General features: G+C 40.6%; 1 pseudogene; it reads left to right on the top strand.

The window, feature by feature from the left end:
• The first annotated feature begins 14793 nt into the window (after window positions 1-14793).
• LOC126603100 (uncharacterized) lies at window positions 14794-15876 on the top strand (annotated as a pseudogene).
• The last annotated feature ends 217 nt before the right edge of the window (window positions 15877-16093 follow it).

Here is a 16093-nt window from a genome sequence, read left to right as displayed (position 1 = left end):
CTCAACTGCTGCCTACAATAACTACTCAAAGCCCCATCTGGGTAAGCTCTCCAGCGTGAAAGGGTAAACTAATTCCCCGACACCCATCAGGGTTAACTCTTCAACGCGATAAGGTAAACTAATTCCCCGACACCCATCAGGGTTAGTTCTCCAGTGCGATAGGGTAAACTAATTCCTTGACACCTATCAGGGTTAGCTTTCCAGCGCGAAATGGTAAACTAATTCTCCGACACCCATTTTAGTAAGCTCTTCAGCGCGAGAGGGTAAAATAATTCCTTGACACTCATCAAGATAGGCTCTCCAACGTGATAGGGTAAACTAATTATTTGACACTCTTCAGGGTAAGCTCTCCAGCGCAAGAGGGTAAACTAATTCCCCGACACCCATCAGAGTAAGCTCTCTAGCACGAGAGGATAAACTAATTCCCTGACACCTTTCAGGGTAAGCTTTCCAGCGTGAAAGGGTAAGCCACTCCGGAATATCCAGATGTGGATGGGTTGTACGACTGCTCAGGTCCCTCTGAATGCATCGACAACCTGCGCCGGACGACTCCCAGAATTGGCCACGATAGTTATTCCACCGGAATAGACTTAACCAACTGAATGATTTAATAATGTGGGATCCCGAGTCTCTAACCAGAAGAGACGCTAAGTGCAGGACCCCTGCCCATGAAAGAATTTGCGTGACAAGATGGTCCGTCCTCGACATACAAATCTTCATGAGTGGCTTGATTTCAAAATGGTTCAATACTAGTTAAGCGATCTGCAGAATCAAGGCTGCAACTTGAATCAAAGCTGCAACTTGGAAGGATATGGTCTCTGAGGAGTGACTTCACCTACACCTCACGCCAAATAATGCCTTCGAGAGCCAGGGATGGCGCCTGAAGTGGTCACGCAGGTCGTCTGCTTCTGTAAGTAAGACACCCGGCTGACGACCCTACAGCTACAAGCCTAAGGTAGCCCATAAGCCGAGACTTACACCTGCTATGACTATGCAGACTTGCCTGCTTACTTACAAGCAGCACTTCCACCGATGATCTATGGTTTAAATTTTGCTGGGATAAAATCGAGTGTCACGACTATAGTAGTTACGCGGACCTCCTCTACTTCATACGAGAAGCACGAGTCCGGCTGACGACTCTATAAGTAAAAAATCTCACAACGCGCCCCGGGAAGGGCAAAGCTCAAGAAGCCATTAAAGTCGAGTGTCACAACTATAGCAGTTACGCAGACCTCTTCTGCTTCCTACAAGAAGCACGAGTCTGGCTGACAACTCTATAAGTAAAAAATCTCGCAACATGCCTTAGAAGGGCCAAGGCTCCTGAAACCCAAAGCCGAAACTAAAACCTAAGTGACGATGTGAGATCAAATGCTTCACTCAAGCAGCTCACCCAGCCTCCCGTCTTACGGTAAAGTTTCACAAAAGACATTGCGAAATAAAAGGATGAAGTAAAGACAAGGAAATTTGTTTATTAAATTGCTAGTAAATTGATAAACCGGCTTGAAGGCCAACAAAGTTCAAGCAAAGCGGAATAATAAGGAAAAAGAAAAATCTCATAAGTCTAAGCAAAAAGACTACTCATTAGTATCTTGCGCAACCACTGGTTCCTCGACTGCCACACCTTCAGCAGCTGTGCCATTCCCAGCAGCTAAAGCTTCCATCAGCTTATCCTCAACCGCCCCTGCCTGGACTGCTTGACCTTCAGCTGCTCCACCAAAGGTAGCCTCAAATGAGAAATCAAGCAGATCAACTGGAGAAGTGGAAAAAGTCTCGAAGTCTTTCTCGGAAAACTCATAATCCGATGGCCTGCCCTGGAGATGGTTTACATAACCAAGCTTGTAGAAATCGGCATGACAAGAAGCAAACGCCACTTCGTGACCAACTTTCTCATTCTTCAGCTGCACATTTTCCTCAACAAGCCCAGTGTGAGCACCCTGCAACTCATCCAGCTCCTTGGACTTAAGCTTATTGGCAATCTCCTTGAGACGAGACACTTCAGTATGCATTAAGATAAGCTCATCGTCCTTGGCAAAACAAGCAGATCGTAGCTCCGAATTGACACACTCAAGGTCCTCGACCACCATAGAAACACGACTAATTTCTTTCTTTACAGCTTCCAACATCGCCTGAGTCACTTTAAGCCTAGCATTCAAATGTGGCCTCCTCACGAGCGATCTCCAACTACAAAGAAGTGGAGGCAGAGACATTAGACCCCTCCAAAACGACGAGTTCAGATTCGAGCTTCTCGATCTTTTCAGCAGCCGAGCGAAGTTGAGCCACCAACACCACTTCGGCTTCCTTAGCACACTTGACAGCATCCTAATCAACTCACATAGACTCAGCTACCAAGATCAAAGTCTTATGCATTGTAGCAATCAGGGAGGACCTCCTCTAGTAGGTAGGACGCTTCGTAAAAGAGTCTGAGTGGACGATAACTTTCCCAACACTGTCAACAAACTTGGCGTATGCATCAATGTCTTCAAGCAAGTTAGCATTCAACAGCGCACAAACCTCAGGAAACTCTCCAACCTTAGACTTGGTGGATCTCTCACAACTGCTAGTGGGAGCAGATTTCCCCTTCTCAACAGACGAGTCAGTCATGACAAAAGGAAGAGCAGGCCTAGACGCTACTTTAGTAGCAGAATCCATATTCCTACTCTTCATAGCAACGAGCTTCTCAAAAGCTGATCCAAACTTAGCTCCCGACGGACGCTTCAATACAAACCCAGACACCGGAGGCACCACCGAACTCTTTCGTTGGGCAAGTCTCTCAGCAATGGATGCGATCACCTTCGGAGCAACATGTTTCACAAGTTCAGGCTCAACGGTCATCTTCGCCCTTTGGGGAAGTTAGATCAATGATAAGCTTCTCAGCAGCAGACGAGCTCCCACGAGCAGTAGAAGAAGTCATTGGCTTAGTCTCAACCGAAGGCTCGCAAGCAGGTGAGGAAGACCTCCTCTTTCCACCACCATTGGCAGCAGGCTCTATAGCAGCGATCAGGCGAACCAATGACTTTATCCACTATCTCCTCTCTTGGGGGTAGGCCACCTCGAAGAGGGCTGAGCAACTAACACCATTCACGGTACTCAACAGGAATGCCCAAGGCGATGCGCACTTTCTTCATATTTACCGAAGTCATTGGAGTTGAGCCTAACTCTGAATCTACGTAAAATAAGAAAGATGATCAATAAATTGAAGTCATGGAGTAGCTCAACAAAAATTTAAGCAGGACAAGAATGAAGTAGTTCACTTACCATTGATAAAGGTAGTTGGGACACATAGCTCAGTAGAAGAGTCATACTCTCATTCTGCGCTCACCTCCAAGGTATCTCTCGCCCAGCCATGATCGCTTTTGCTAGAAGCATCGAACAGCCTATGACGAGACCTCAGATGCCCCACACTTTCCTTGTGGCCGATCTCAAAGAAGTACTATAACTCATTTATGGTCAAGCCAATATCAAAGAACCTGCTCAAGTTCGAGAACCCCACCATCGCACGAATTGCATTTGGGGAACATTAAGCAGGCGCGCATTTCATAGAGCAGATCACCTCCTGGAAAAGATGCGACATGGGAGAAGGCATGTTCCTTCTTCCCTTTTTTTCTTCTGCTCCCAGCGCGCCCCAAGGCAGGCCCAAGCCTCTCGGCCTAGGTCACCCACGCAAGAGAGTCGGCCCACGCCAGTCTCTCTCCCTCTCTTTTCACCTGGAAGGGCCCATGCCCAACAGCCTTGAAGACCTGGCCTAATCAGGTCTCCTCACGCCCTAGCGCACCAATCTCCTGGCCCGAGCCAAGCCGTCAACCTGGCCCACGCTAGCCGATTCATGCCACATCACCAAGCAGTCCCGAGGCTCCCATGTCGTGTGTTACCCACACCTATGGCCCCCGTCAAGCCAATTTTTCAAGTCCCAAGACTCTTAAAAAATTCAAGAAGAAGAAAATTCAAAATTTCCTTACCTTGGTAAGGCACAGAGAAGAAGAACAACAATGAGAAACCACTCTTCGCAAAGGCAAGAAAAGAATAATGCTAGGGGAGGGGGAAGAAATAATATCCTCTGGCTTCTCTTTCTTGTTGGAATAATGATTGTTCTCCAAATTTATTTAATCCTCTACTTAAGGTAGAGTTAAATAGGTATTGGGGCAATTATTTTCCTTTTCCTGGAAGATGTCTATGTCCAAATCAAGAAAGAAGATCAAGTTCAAATTGGGAAAAAACTCTACAAACCCAAGCACCTTGGGATTTCTACACCTATTGCCATTTCCATGTGAGCAACACAGTAGGTGTGGGGACATTTGTGGAGCCTAAAATAATCCCAAAAATTCTAGAGACGACACGTGGACTTTTATTCATGAAGGACAAGATTGCCCTCAATAAATGGGCAGGCTTCTTAAATTCTCCCGCGCGTAGCTCACATCTCTGAAAGACTCATCAGTTGAACACAACTGCCCACAGCTCACCTGCCCATGGCAAGGAATTAAAGATAACGATTAATTACCCAAATCTTATCTTTAGTACATTCCTAATTGAAGATTGACTCCAATCAAGTAAGTAATCCTAATTTAAATCAATTAAGGATTATTATCCTATTATCTCAAGATATTAGCTCCTATTAAATATCTTGGGAATATTTAGAGAATATTTCTCCATTAAACCTTATATAGCTGGCCCTAACCCTATAAATACCCCATATTCTACCATTTTTGAGAGCTTTTGGCAACCCTAAAAGGCCAAAACACTTTACTCTCTCAGAGAAATTAACTTAGGCATCAGAGATCCGTTGACCTAACCCCTCCCCCCCGCCTCGTGGGCATGTGAGGTTTAGGTCTTTGATCAAAGGTGTTTATTGTTTTACAGGTGCATTTTCGTCAAGACTGAAGACGGCGGAAATTTGCATCCACACTTTTAACCTTTCCTTATTATCGAAACAATCATGGCGTTTCTTTCAACAACTTGACTTTTTTGCCTATTATGTTTTCCAACCCGCTACTTTCCTACAACCGACTTTCTGGGTGCTCAGGTCAATGCCAATGGATCGTATGTTTGGAAAAGTATTGCTGTTGCGCGGCCAATGATCATAAAAGGCATCGGTGGCAGCTGGGTGATGGGAAGAATATCAAAATTTGGCAAGATAATTGGTTGCCAAGAGACTTCTACTTTCGAATTTTGAGTCCACCATTGGAGTACTAGGATGTTGAGGCCACAGTGGATAATTTCTTCCTTGCTGACTGTTGACTTTGTATTTTAGGTAGGTAGGATTCCTAATTGATATCAATTCCGTGTAATCTCATGTAATCCCGTGTAATTAGTTTTCTTCCTTTTACATTAGGGTTGTACACCTTGTATAAATACCTCTCATTGAGAAGAATAAAATCATTATTCAAAGCATTCTCTTCTTGGCACCAGAGTCAGGTTAAGAAAAAAATTAGAAGGATCGCTTCGCTGTGCGCAGAACTCAGCGCTAGAACCACCAGCCACGCCGCCAGTTGTGCAGTGCACTGTCTGATCCCCAGCCGTGCGACCAGTTGTGTTGCGCGCCATCTGACTAGCGAGCAACGCTGTCGTTGCTGGACTGAACCCACTCCGTTCCATTCGCCTCGTTTCGTTCGCTCCATTCCGCTTTCGCGAACCTCGATCTCCATTCCCTCTGGCTGCTTGACTCGTAGCCTGAATACCAAATTACACGGTCTTTTGTAGCAGACCAGGATCTCAAATTACCTTAACTGCTGACCAGCAGCTGCAAACCGCCGCATCTGGTCACTGCCATACCCGCATCTCTACCTGTCCAATCCGCCTTCAACTGAAACCCGGAAGGAAAAAAAATCTGATCCATGACTTACTGCTATCCGAAATCCGTTGAACTCGCCTGAAGAAATTCGTTGACTCACACGCATCACACCGGAGAGCCTGACCCGCGAACTCGTTTGAGATCGCTGCTGCATTCAGAAAACCCAGACAACCCCTGCTGCTTCAAGACTGCAGACACGCACCGCTTTTTATTGAAGTTTTGTATTGTTTAAAAAAGGAAAAAGGAAAAAGGAAAAAAAATAAAAGAAGAGAAAGAAAAAAAAAAGGAAAAAAAAAAAAGCTTTGCATTGTAAAATTGGTCTTTTTTGTTTTGTCATTGGTGGGCTACCTTGTTAGCCCATACTGATTGGTTTCTTGGGCTCAATTTACCTGGAGGTCTAGGCTGCATCAATCAAGGACTCACGGACTCATTATCACTATTTGTGAATGGCCAAAATTACCCATTCTGAACATATAGCCGAGAAAATGTCAGCCTTTCTTAATGATACAGGTAATGATGGTAAGGTTTTAAAGGTTTCTGCATCTGTTACGAATAATACATGGATAATTGATTCTGGTGCTACTGAACATATGACTTGTGATTCTAGACAGGTACAAACCCTAAAACCATCCCCCCAAACCGTCGTGAGTGTCGCCAATGGTAATGTTGCCCCCATTATCGGAGAAGGCAATGTCTCACTTTCTGATACCCTAAATCTTGATTATGTACTTGTTGTTCCTTCTCTTGACTATAATTTATTATTTGTTGCTCAAATAACTGTCGCCCTACATTGTCTTGTGATTTTTTGGCCTTCTTTTTGTGTTTTTAAGGACATTCGGACTCGCAAGACGATTGGTTATAGTATTAGGAAGGGGAAGCTTTACTACTTGGAGCTGACATCAAACAGTTCTTGCATGTTGACTCAAGCTCTTGCAGTGGAAGGAAATCATGAGGATAGGAACAAAGCTTCAAAGATTTGGTTGTGGCATCGTCGACTTGGACATGCTTCTTTCGGCTATTTACGGAGGTTGTTTCCTAGCCTATTTGTTAAGCATGATGTTTCTAGCTTTAAATGTGGTGTTTGTGAACTAGCTAAAAGTCATCGTGCTTCGTTTCCATCCAGTCTGAATAAAAGTACTGTTCCATTTATGCTAATTCATTCTAATGTTTGGGGTCCATCTAAAACTGCAACATTTGGTGGTGCTCATTGGTTCGTTACTTTTATTAATGATTGCACACATATGACTTGGGTTTGTTTGATGAAATCTAAAAGTGAAGTTACTTTTTTATTTCAGCAGTTTTACAAAATGGTACAAGTACAATATAAGTTACAAATACAGGTTCTCAGGAGTAATAATGGTGGCGAATATGTCAACTCTGAACTTTGTGCCTTTCTTGATCATCATGGGATTGTTCATCAGACTACATGTTCATATACTCCACAACAAAATGGGGTTGTTGAACGCAAGAACCGTCAGCTTCTGGAGGTTGTTCGTGCTTCTTTACTCGAGGCGCATCTCCCGTTATCCTATTGGGGAAAAGCTCTCACCTCAGCTGCATATCTCATTAATTGTGTTCCATCCCGATCGGTTGATTTTCAGACACCCCTTCAGGCACTTTCTTCACATGTTGATGCTCCTGCAGTTCCTAATCTTCCACCTCATGTGTTTGGTTGTGTGGCCTTCGTTCATCTTCATAAACAACAACCAAGTAAGCTTGAACCTCGGGCCTTACGATGTGTGTTTGTGGGGTATGCATCAAGGCAGAAAGGATACCGTTGTTATCACCTCCGACGAATAAGTTGTTTGTCACTATGGATGTTGCGTTTCATGAGAATGATATGTACTTTGCCAATCCCGAGTCTTCATTTCAAGGGGAGAATCATAAAGAAGTTCAAACTCTTGATTATACTATTCCAGATATAAATAAAGTGAATGATTTGGATTTAAGTGGTGATGTCTTGGAAATAAGTGGTGATCATTCACATAAAAACAATGATGTGATTGAATTGGAATTAAGTGGTAATGCCTTGGAGACAAGTGGTGATCTTTCACATGGAAACAATGTTGAAAACCTTGAAAATGACGAGTCGACATCGCCAAATACATCGCCAGATAACTCACTGCCTGATAGCTCACTGCCAGTTTCCTTACCGCAGGACAACCCTGTGTCGCTAGCTACCTCACAATCGATCTTGCGTCCTAATAACCATAATCAATCGTCTTCGATCCCGGATGCACCACCACCACCACATCGTCTCCCTGATCGCGTCAACCGAGGTATTCCTAAACTTACTTATGAAGCCAACCCTAAATGTAAAACTAGGTATCCGGTGAGTAACCCCAACCCTGAGTCTAATGTGTTATACCCGTTAAGTAATTATGTGTCTACTAGTCACCTGTCAAAATCAAATAAGTCATTTGTGCATCAATTATCTACTGTATCTGTTCTTAACAGTGTGCAGCAGGCTTTAGCTGATCCACGTTGGCAAGCAGCAATGAATGAAGAGTTGAAGTCTTTGAAGAAGAATGCTACATGAGAGATCACAGATTTGCCATCTAGCATGAAACCTATGGGATGCAAATGGGTCTATACTGTGAAACACAAAGCAGATGGGACGATGGATCGTTTCAAGGCAAGACTGGTAGCAAAAGGATACACTAAAAAATATGGAATCGACTACACAGATACATTTGCACCTGTAGCCAAGATCAACACAGTTCGTGTTTTGTTGTCATTGGCTACAAATCTTAATTGGCCCTTACAACAATTCGATGTGAAGAACGCCTTCTTGCATGGAGACTTGACATAAGAGATTTACATGGATCTTCCACCAGGATGTAATGCTTCAGATAAATACAACAAAAAGGTGTGCAAGTTGAAGAAATCCTTATATGGTTTGAATTAGTCCCCTCAGGCATGGTTTGGAAGATTCACAAAATCTATGAGAGCATTTGGCTACAAACAAAGTAACTCCGATCATACTCTGTTCCTGAAAAGACGAAATGGGAAAATTACTGCACTTATTGTGTATGTAGATGATATGGTGATAACAGGTAATGACCCAGAAGAACGTGCAGCCTTGCAAAGATATTTGTCTATAGAATTTGAGATAAAGGACCTTGGATCTTTGAAATATTTTTTGGGGATTGAGGTATCGAGAAGCAGTTCGAGAATTTTCTTATCACATAGGAAGTATATTATTGATTTGTTGCACGAAACTGGCATGTCAGCTTGTCAACCAATAGCTACACCATTAGAGGAATGATTGAAGCTTAGTGTTGATCCTAATCAAGTACCAGTTGACAAAGGGAGATACCAAAGGTTGGTAGGTCGTTTAATGTACTTGGCACACACAAGACCGGACCTTGCTTATGCCTTAAGTGTAGTAAGTCAATACATGCATGATCCCGGAGAACAACATATGAATGCAGTGATGAGGATTTTGAGATATTTGAAAAGAAGTCCCGGCAAAGGAATTTTGTATAAAAGGAATAATCATCTTAGAGTTGAAGGTTATACTGATGCAGATTGGGCAGGTTAGATTGATGATAGGCGCTCAACATCAGGTTACTTTACATTTGTTGGGGGCAACTTAGTTACATGGAGAAGAAAGAAACAGAATGTGGTTGCTCATTCCAGCGCAGAAGCTGAATATAGAGGTATGGCCTTGGGGATTTGTGAAATTATGTGGCTTAAGCTCCTACTTCACGATTTGGGTATACTACATGATCAGCCCATGAAATTATTTTGTGATAATAAAGCTGCCCGTGACCTTGCACATAATCCGGTACAACATGATAGAACAAAGCATGTTGAAGTTGATCGATTCTTCATCAAAGAAAAATTAGAAGGAAAAATAATTGAGCTACCTATAATAAGAATAGAGGATCAGTTGGCAGATATCCTCACAAAGTTGTTTCAAGTCATAAGTTTTCATGTTTTTTACACAAGTTGGGCATGAGTAACATAAATGCACCAACTTGAGGGGGAGTGTTGACTTTGTATTTTAGGTAGGATTCCTAATTGATATCAATTCCGTGTAATCTCATGTAATCCCGTGTAATTAGTTTTCTTCCTTTTACATTAGTGTTGTACACTTTGTATAAATACCTCTCATTGAGAAGAATAAAATCATTATTCAAAGCATTCTCTTCTCTGACTTGTGACAATGAGATTTTAAGCTGCTGCATGATTTATTTTCTGAGGAGGTGATGGTAATTTTTACCACTTGTAAAACAAAGGGTTAAACCATAGAAAATTCTTACAAGAGAACAAGTGTTGTAGTATAGAATGGCTCAAGCAAGGTCGATCTCCTCAGGGACTGGTATAAATAATTTATGAGCTTTTGTGTATTTAACTTAGTTAACTCTAAGAACTACACTAATTCAACAAAACTAAATACTATTGTACGTGACTTAAACAAACATTTAAAAAGGGAAATGGCTTATAGAAATAATGATTCAACTAAACAAAACAAGTAAATGAGGAAATTCAAGATAAAATAAATGATTGAAGAAAAATAGATTGACAATATGCTAGAGTTCAACCTTTACCAACAACACTCCTACGTAGCTCTTCCAATTGCTTCTGTTTTCGAAAACACATATGCTTTGAAGGTTGGGTTTTCCTTGTGTATGTTTTACTTGTGACATTCAAGTTAAAACGCATACCACTACATGCAATTTATCCATGACATTTGGATTAAATATAAACATGAATGATTCATTAATCTTGATGAAAATCCTTTTTGTTAAACCATGTAATCCCTAAGAGTATGATATTTACCTTAGGAGAAATTACAATCCTCAATCACAAGAAGCATAACCAATTTTAACGTGACATTTTTCAAAATTGCATCCAATGACTTTTCTAAGTATCCTAATGGTGATCAATCATCAAGACACATAGATAGTTTAATTTAGAGATTGAAAATATCAAAGCAAGCATGTAACAATACTTAAGCAATTGAAAGAGAAATCTACGTAATCATGTTGCGGCTCATGGCCTCACTCTAGCGAAAAGAAATTAGTTACACATAATTATTTGAATACATAAGAAATTATCCATGAAGAATCAAAGAAAGAGACAACCCTTTTTTACAAGGAGGTTATCTCCTGATGCTCTCCGATCCTCCTTCCATGTGGAGCTGCGGCTCCCTTATTTTTCTGCTATGTTGCTCTCCCTTCTTTTGCTCTCTGCCCTCTTCCCTTCTTCTCTGCCGTGCTCTCCCTCTATGGTTCTCCTCATTTGTCTCTGCCTTTACCTCATTTTGCTTGCCGTGTGTTGCCTTAAACAAAAGGCAATGATTTTTCAAAGCACCAAGGCCACAAGTGGAAGGCCATCATTGTTGTCCCCCTCCTTTACCTTATTTTATTAGACAAAGGAATAAACAGCCGTGTGTTCCATTTTCCTCCTCCAAAAGCTTCTGTTTTTCTAATGCTACAAAGGCCAAATGAGTGGGATTGAAAACCCCATTGTCTGCCGAGTGATAAGTAAAGCACAAAACAAATGCATTTACTTTCTTATTTTTATTAGCCAAATGGAGTGGGCAGATTTGGCCATAACGTTTAGTAGACTAAAAGTCCTTAGATTTCAATGAATGAGATGTCCTTAGAAAGCTTGAAATGTCAGCTTCAAAAGCTAAGAAGGAAGTTTCCTCAATTTAGGCTTTAATTATGTACTTATCTCTTGTGCAACCTTCAGAGGTCCAAACTGCCTTGTCAGCACGGTGACCTGTCTTCATTCTTAAGTTGGGAACAATTGGCTGGGAATTTTGAGCTGAAAATTTGATATGATCATCTTTGATCTCTTGTGAATCAGCTCTAACTGGAATCACTAAAAAATTCCAACGTTTGCATAATTTTCCACCAAACTCAATCTTGCTGCTCCTAGAAACACAAAATGGCAAAACTCATAAATACTCAAAACTTCCAACTAAACTAGACAAGAAAAGAAATATAAAAAGGGGAAAATATATAGTATAAATATTGGTTCATCAGGAGGAAATGGAACTAATTGTCAGCCTTCCCCTCAGTATGCGTTCGGTTGTGGATTGTTGAATTTGGCATTATGAACGCAATGGGAAGTTCTCAGTTCGAAGTGCCTACCATGTGGCACGTGGAGTCATTCCTTTAGTTGGGGATGGCGCAAATGCTTCTTCTTATTCATCTGATGATGGAAGGGAAAAATTATGGAAGAAATTATGGAATGCATGTGTTTCCGGAAGGTCAAGATTTGTGTTTGGTGTGCATGTTTGGATTCTCTTTCCACAAGATCGAACCTTACAAAGAGGTGAGTGGCTATGGATAATTTAAGTGGTTTTTATGGTTCACACAGTGAATCGACAGAACATTTACTAAGGGATTGCAGCATGGAGATGGTGGTTTGGTTTGGTGGTTTGGGACTCAAGTTTGAGGATGGCAACACTTAACAACTTATGCAATGGTTATTACAAATTGCTATGCACTTTCCATCCTCATCTTTAACTTTTGTTTGATGACCTTATGGATGTTGTGGAAGAATAGAAATGATGCTATTTGGAATGGATCTTTTTTTTCGCCACAAAAGGTGGTGTTTCGAGCAGAGCGTTGGCTGCAGAAGTATCAAAAATGGCATAATATGTTGCGAGGAAGTCAAACCGTACCCCCAGAAGTGGAGAAAACCTGATGTAGATTGGTTTAAATGTAACTTTGATGGAGCGTGGATTCAACAAGGTTTACGGGGTCGCTTTGGTGTTGTTCTTTGGGATCACATGTGGGAGTTCATTGTTGCTGCTGCTGGTACCATTGGAAAGACACGCTCTGCTTTCCACGCTGAGCTCTTTGTTGCCCGTCAAGCTGTTTTGTTGGCCCAGGCTTATTGCCCAGTTGGTAAGAGTGTAGTATTCGAAGGAGACTCAATTATGGTATTGGCTGCCATGAAGGGTCAGGATGAAGATTGTTCACCTTTTGGTCCTATTATCAACAACCTTCACTATTTACTCAAGACCTTGCCTCAGCCGTTGTTAAACCACGTTCAACAGGAAAGTAACTTGGCAGCTTATCGCCTTGCTCGAGTGGGAATTGGTAGTAATCAACAATGTATGTGGTTTGAAGAACCCCTTGATTTGCTTAGGGATATTTTGACCAAGTTGAAAGCTCCGGCAAAGTTTAATCGAGACCCATAGTGCACACTATCTTCAGTTTGTACGTTTTCTAATTTGCTCAATGAATATCATACTTTCCTTAAAAAAATATATATATGCAAGCGAATTACTACTTTTAACTTACACTAGGACCTGGAAGGACCGGGAAGGGAAAAAGTTTAAACCCAAGACAAAATAGATAGTTGAAAATGGAGGCCCAACAGTAGTAATTGTTGGAATTCATGTGATCTCATCGCATTTGAATTCCAGTGAGTTCATTAAAACTCTGACAGCAAGCTAACTTGTAAATGAGCTATAACTCATTAAAACTTGTAAGGGTTTGTATCCGAACAAACATAGTACATAATGGAGGGAAAAATGATATAACCACATATGTTTGAATTAATCCATAAGGTAGTTGGTTTGCAATTCGAAAACTGATGGTAATTGCCATGGTAATGGAATGAGGTAGTTACCAAAATTTAATGGTGTGGATTGGTCCCTCTTATCGGTATATAACCTTTGTGTTCATTAAGAAGGATAAGCCCCATTGTGAATCTTGAACATACAAGCATTGTGTACAAGAGAAGAAAAGACGCTAGCATAACAAAAAGCATGGCTTCAAATTTAGGTTAGTGCTTCTACCGCTCAAGCAGTGGAATACCTGAATTCTGCCGCTCAGGCGGTGGAATAACTGAGTTCTGCTGCTCAAGCGGAGGATCCTACAAATGCTAATCTTTCATGCAAGCTAATAGGGTTCATGCAGATTTCTGCATTTAATGTAGAAACTTATCAGGATGCATACATCAACAACAACAACAAAGCCTTTTCTCACTAAGTGGGGTCGGCTAATAGGGTTCATGCTATATGTATATATATTTGATGTTCATGTAATTAACAACTTGGTTGATTGGATCCTTTTAGTTAAAGTCAACATATGGTATCAAAGCCAGGTTAATTCAAGTTCTAAACTCATTATTATGGAGAGATTCGAGAACTCAATTTGTGTTGTTTAAAATTCTGCAATAATCAGTTTGTAACTTAAAGACTATGATGTTATAACTGCTTTTGATTCTTTTTCTGCGAATTATGAGAAATTTATGAGTTTTACTACACATTGATCTACTAATATATTAATACTTATCTATGAACATAAGAACTGATAAATTTATGCAAATTGAGTTACATAAAGCATTAAGTGTCGATGTATTCTAGTTGGCGTACACCAAAGTGTATGTATTGATGTCAACTTGTCAAGTTATTAAACATTGAAATGAACACTTAAACCGGTTTATAAGGTTAACAAGTAAGAATTTTTCCAAAGAAATTGATTACTGGGATTGCTTATATACTGTTGTATAGTGAGTGATGATGATCATATTAAGTGTGTAAAGTTAACTTGCCTAAAGGTGTTACTTTACATGTATCTATGCATTTTTATCCTTTGCTATGCAAAACTTCTTGGAGTTCATGTTATGTGCATGGATAGTGTCTTGCCTAAAGGTAACATTTATTTTGTAATGAAGTGTGACAAGAATATCAAGTTAAGTTCTCGATCACAGATAATTATGAACTCACAAATGAAAGAATCATGTTATCTGCAGGTTTTAACATGTTGAATTTGGTTAATATTGAGAAGTTGAATGGTAACAACTTCAATACCTGGAAGAATCAAGTAGAGATGAACTTGGGAATGTTAGAGTTCACTGTGGCTTTCAAGACTCCTCAACCTGATGCACTAACTAATTCAAGCACTGCACAACATAGGGAGACTTTTGCAAAATGGGAGAGAGCTAATCAAATGTCTCTCCTCATTATGCAAAATGCTATGGAATAGCACATTCGTGGTGGTATACCTAGCTGTGACTTAGCCAAGGATTATATGGCTAAGATTGAAGAGAAATTCAAGAGGTCTGATAAAGCTGAAATAGGTGTATATCTCACTGCACTGATCAATACCAAGCATGATGGGGTGAGCAGCATTCGTGATCATTTGTTGAAATTTGGTAAACATCTTCAACAAGTTGAATGCATTGGAGATTAGGATAACAGATCAATTTCTAGTACACATGGCCCTATACTCCTTACCTGGTGATTATGACCAGATTAAGGTGAATTACAACACACAGAAAGAGACTTGGACAATCAATGAACTCATTTCCATTTGCTGTCAAGAAGAGGAGAGAATGAAGAAGTCCAAGATTGAAAAGATGGAGTTGGCAAACCTTGTCAATTCTGGGAAATGAAAAGGAAAAATGGGGGCTGCTGCGTTCAAGAATGAGAATTACAAGGGCAAAAAGCAATCAGGATTCAAACACCAAGCTGTTGCATACTTTGGTACTAAGAAATTTCACAAACATACTTCAGTTGCTGCCAAAAATGATGGTGCCTCTTCCTTCGCAGGTCTGCGAGTTAATAAAGTTCAACTTAAAAAGTGTTTCCATTGTTAATCCACTGAGCATCTAAGGAAAAACTGCCCTGGATTCAAAATCTGGTTGGTCAAGAAAGGTAATACTGAAATTAATGTTTTTGTCACAGTAGAGTCTAACATGGTTTTTATTCCTCAAAATTCATGGTGGTTTGACACTGGTTGTTCAATCCATATAACCAACTCATTGCAGGGATTTCAAAACCAGAAGAGGAAGTCTACAATGTGTTTGTTGGAAATGGGAATAAAGTGGTAGTTGAAGCTATTGGCATAATTATGTTAAGACTGTCATATGGATTTATTTTAATTTTGAACAGTGTACTGTACGTTCCTTCAATAAAAAGGAACTTGTTTTCAGTTACTCAGTTTGTCAAGGATGGTTTTTCATATGTTGGTGATGTTAATCAAATCAAGTTTTTTTTTATTCAAAACCAGTATGACAATCCAATTGGTTATGCATTCCCAAATGGAGATCTTTGGCAAATCCAATGCACGTATTATGAAGAATGTCTCAATCTTGAAACGTATGCTTGTTAATGAGAAATCTTCAATGTTGTGGCATATAACGATAGGGCATATATCAAAAGAGAGAATGTTGAGACTAATTAAGAATGGCATACTGTCAAATATTTATTTTGACACTTTTTGTTGTACCAAAGTCCTCATTGATTTTATGCATCAACAAATATCAACATAGTGGGAGAAAGCTCTGGCAAGATTTTATCGAGGCCCATAGTGCACACTATCTTCAGTT

Source organism: Malus sylvestris, chromosome 15, assembly GCF_916048215.2.
Source record: "Malus sylvestris chromosome 15, drMalSylv7.2, whole genome shotgun sequence".
NCBI lineage: Eukaryota > Viridiplantae > Streptophyta > Magnoliopsida > Rosales > Rosaceae > Malus > Malus sylvestris.
Note: the sequence above shows the minus strand (reverse complement) of the source record. Positions and strands in the feature narration are given on the sequence as shown.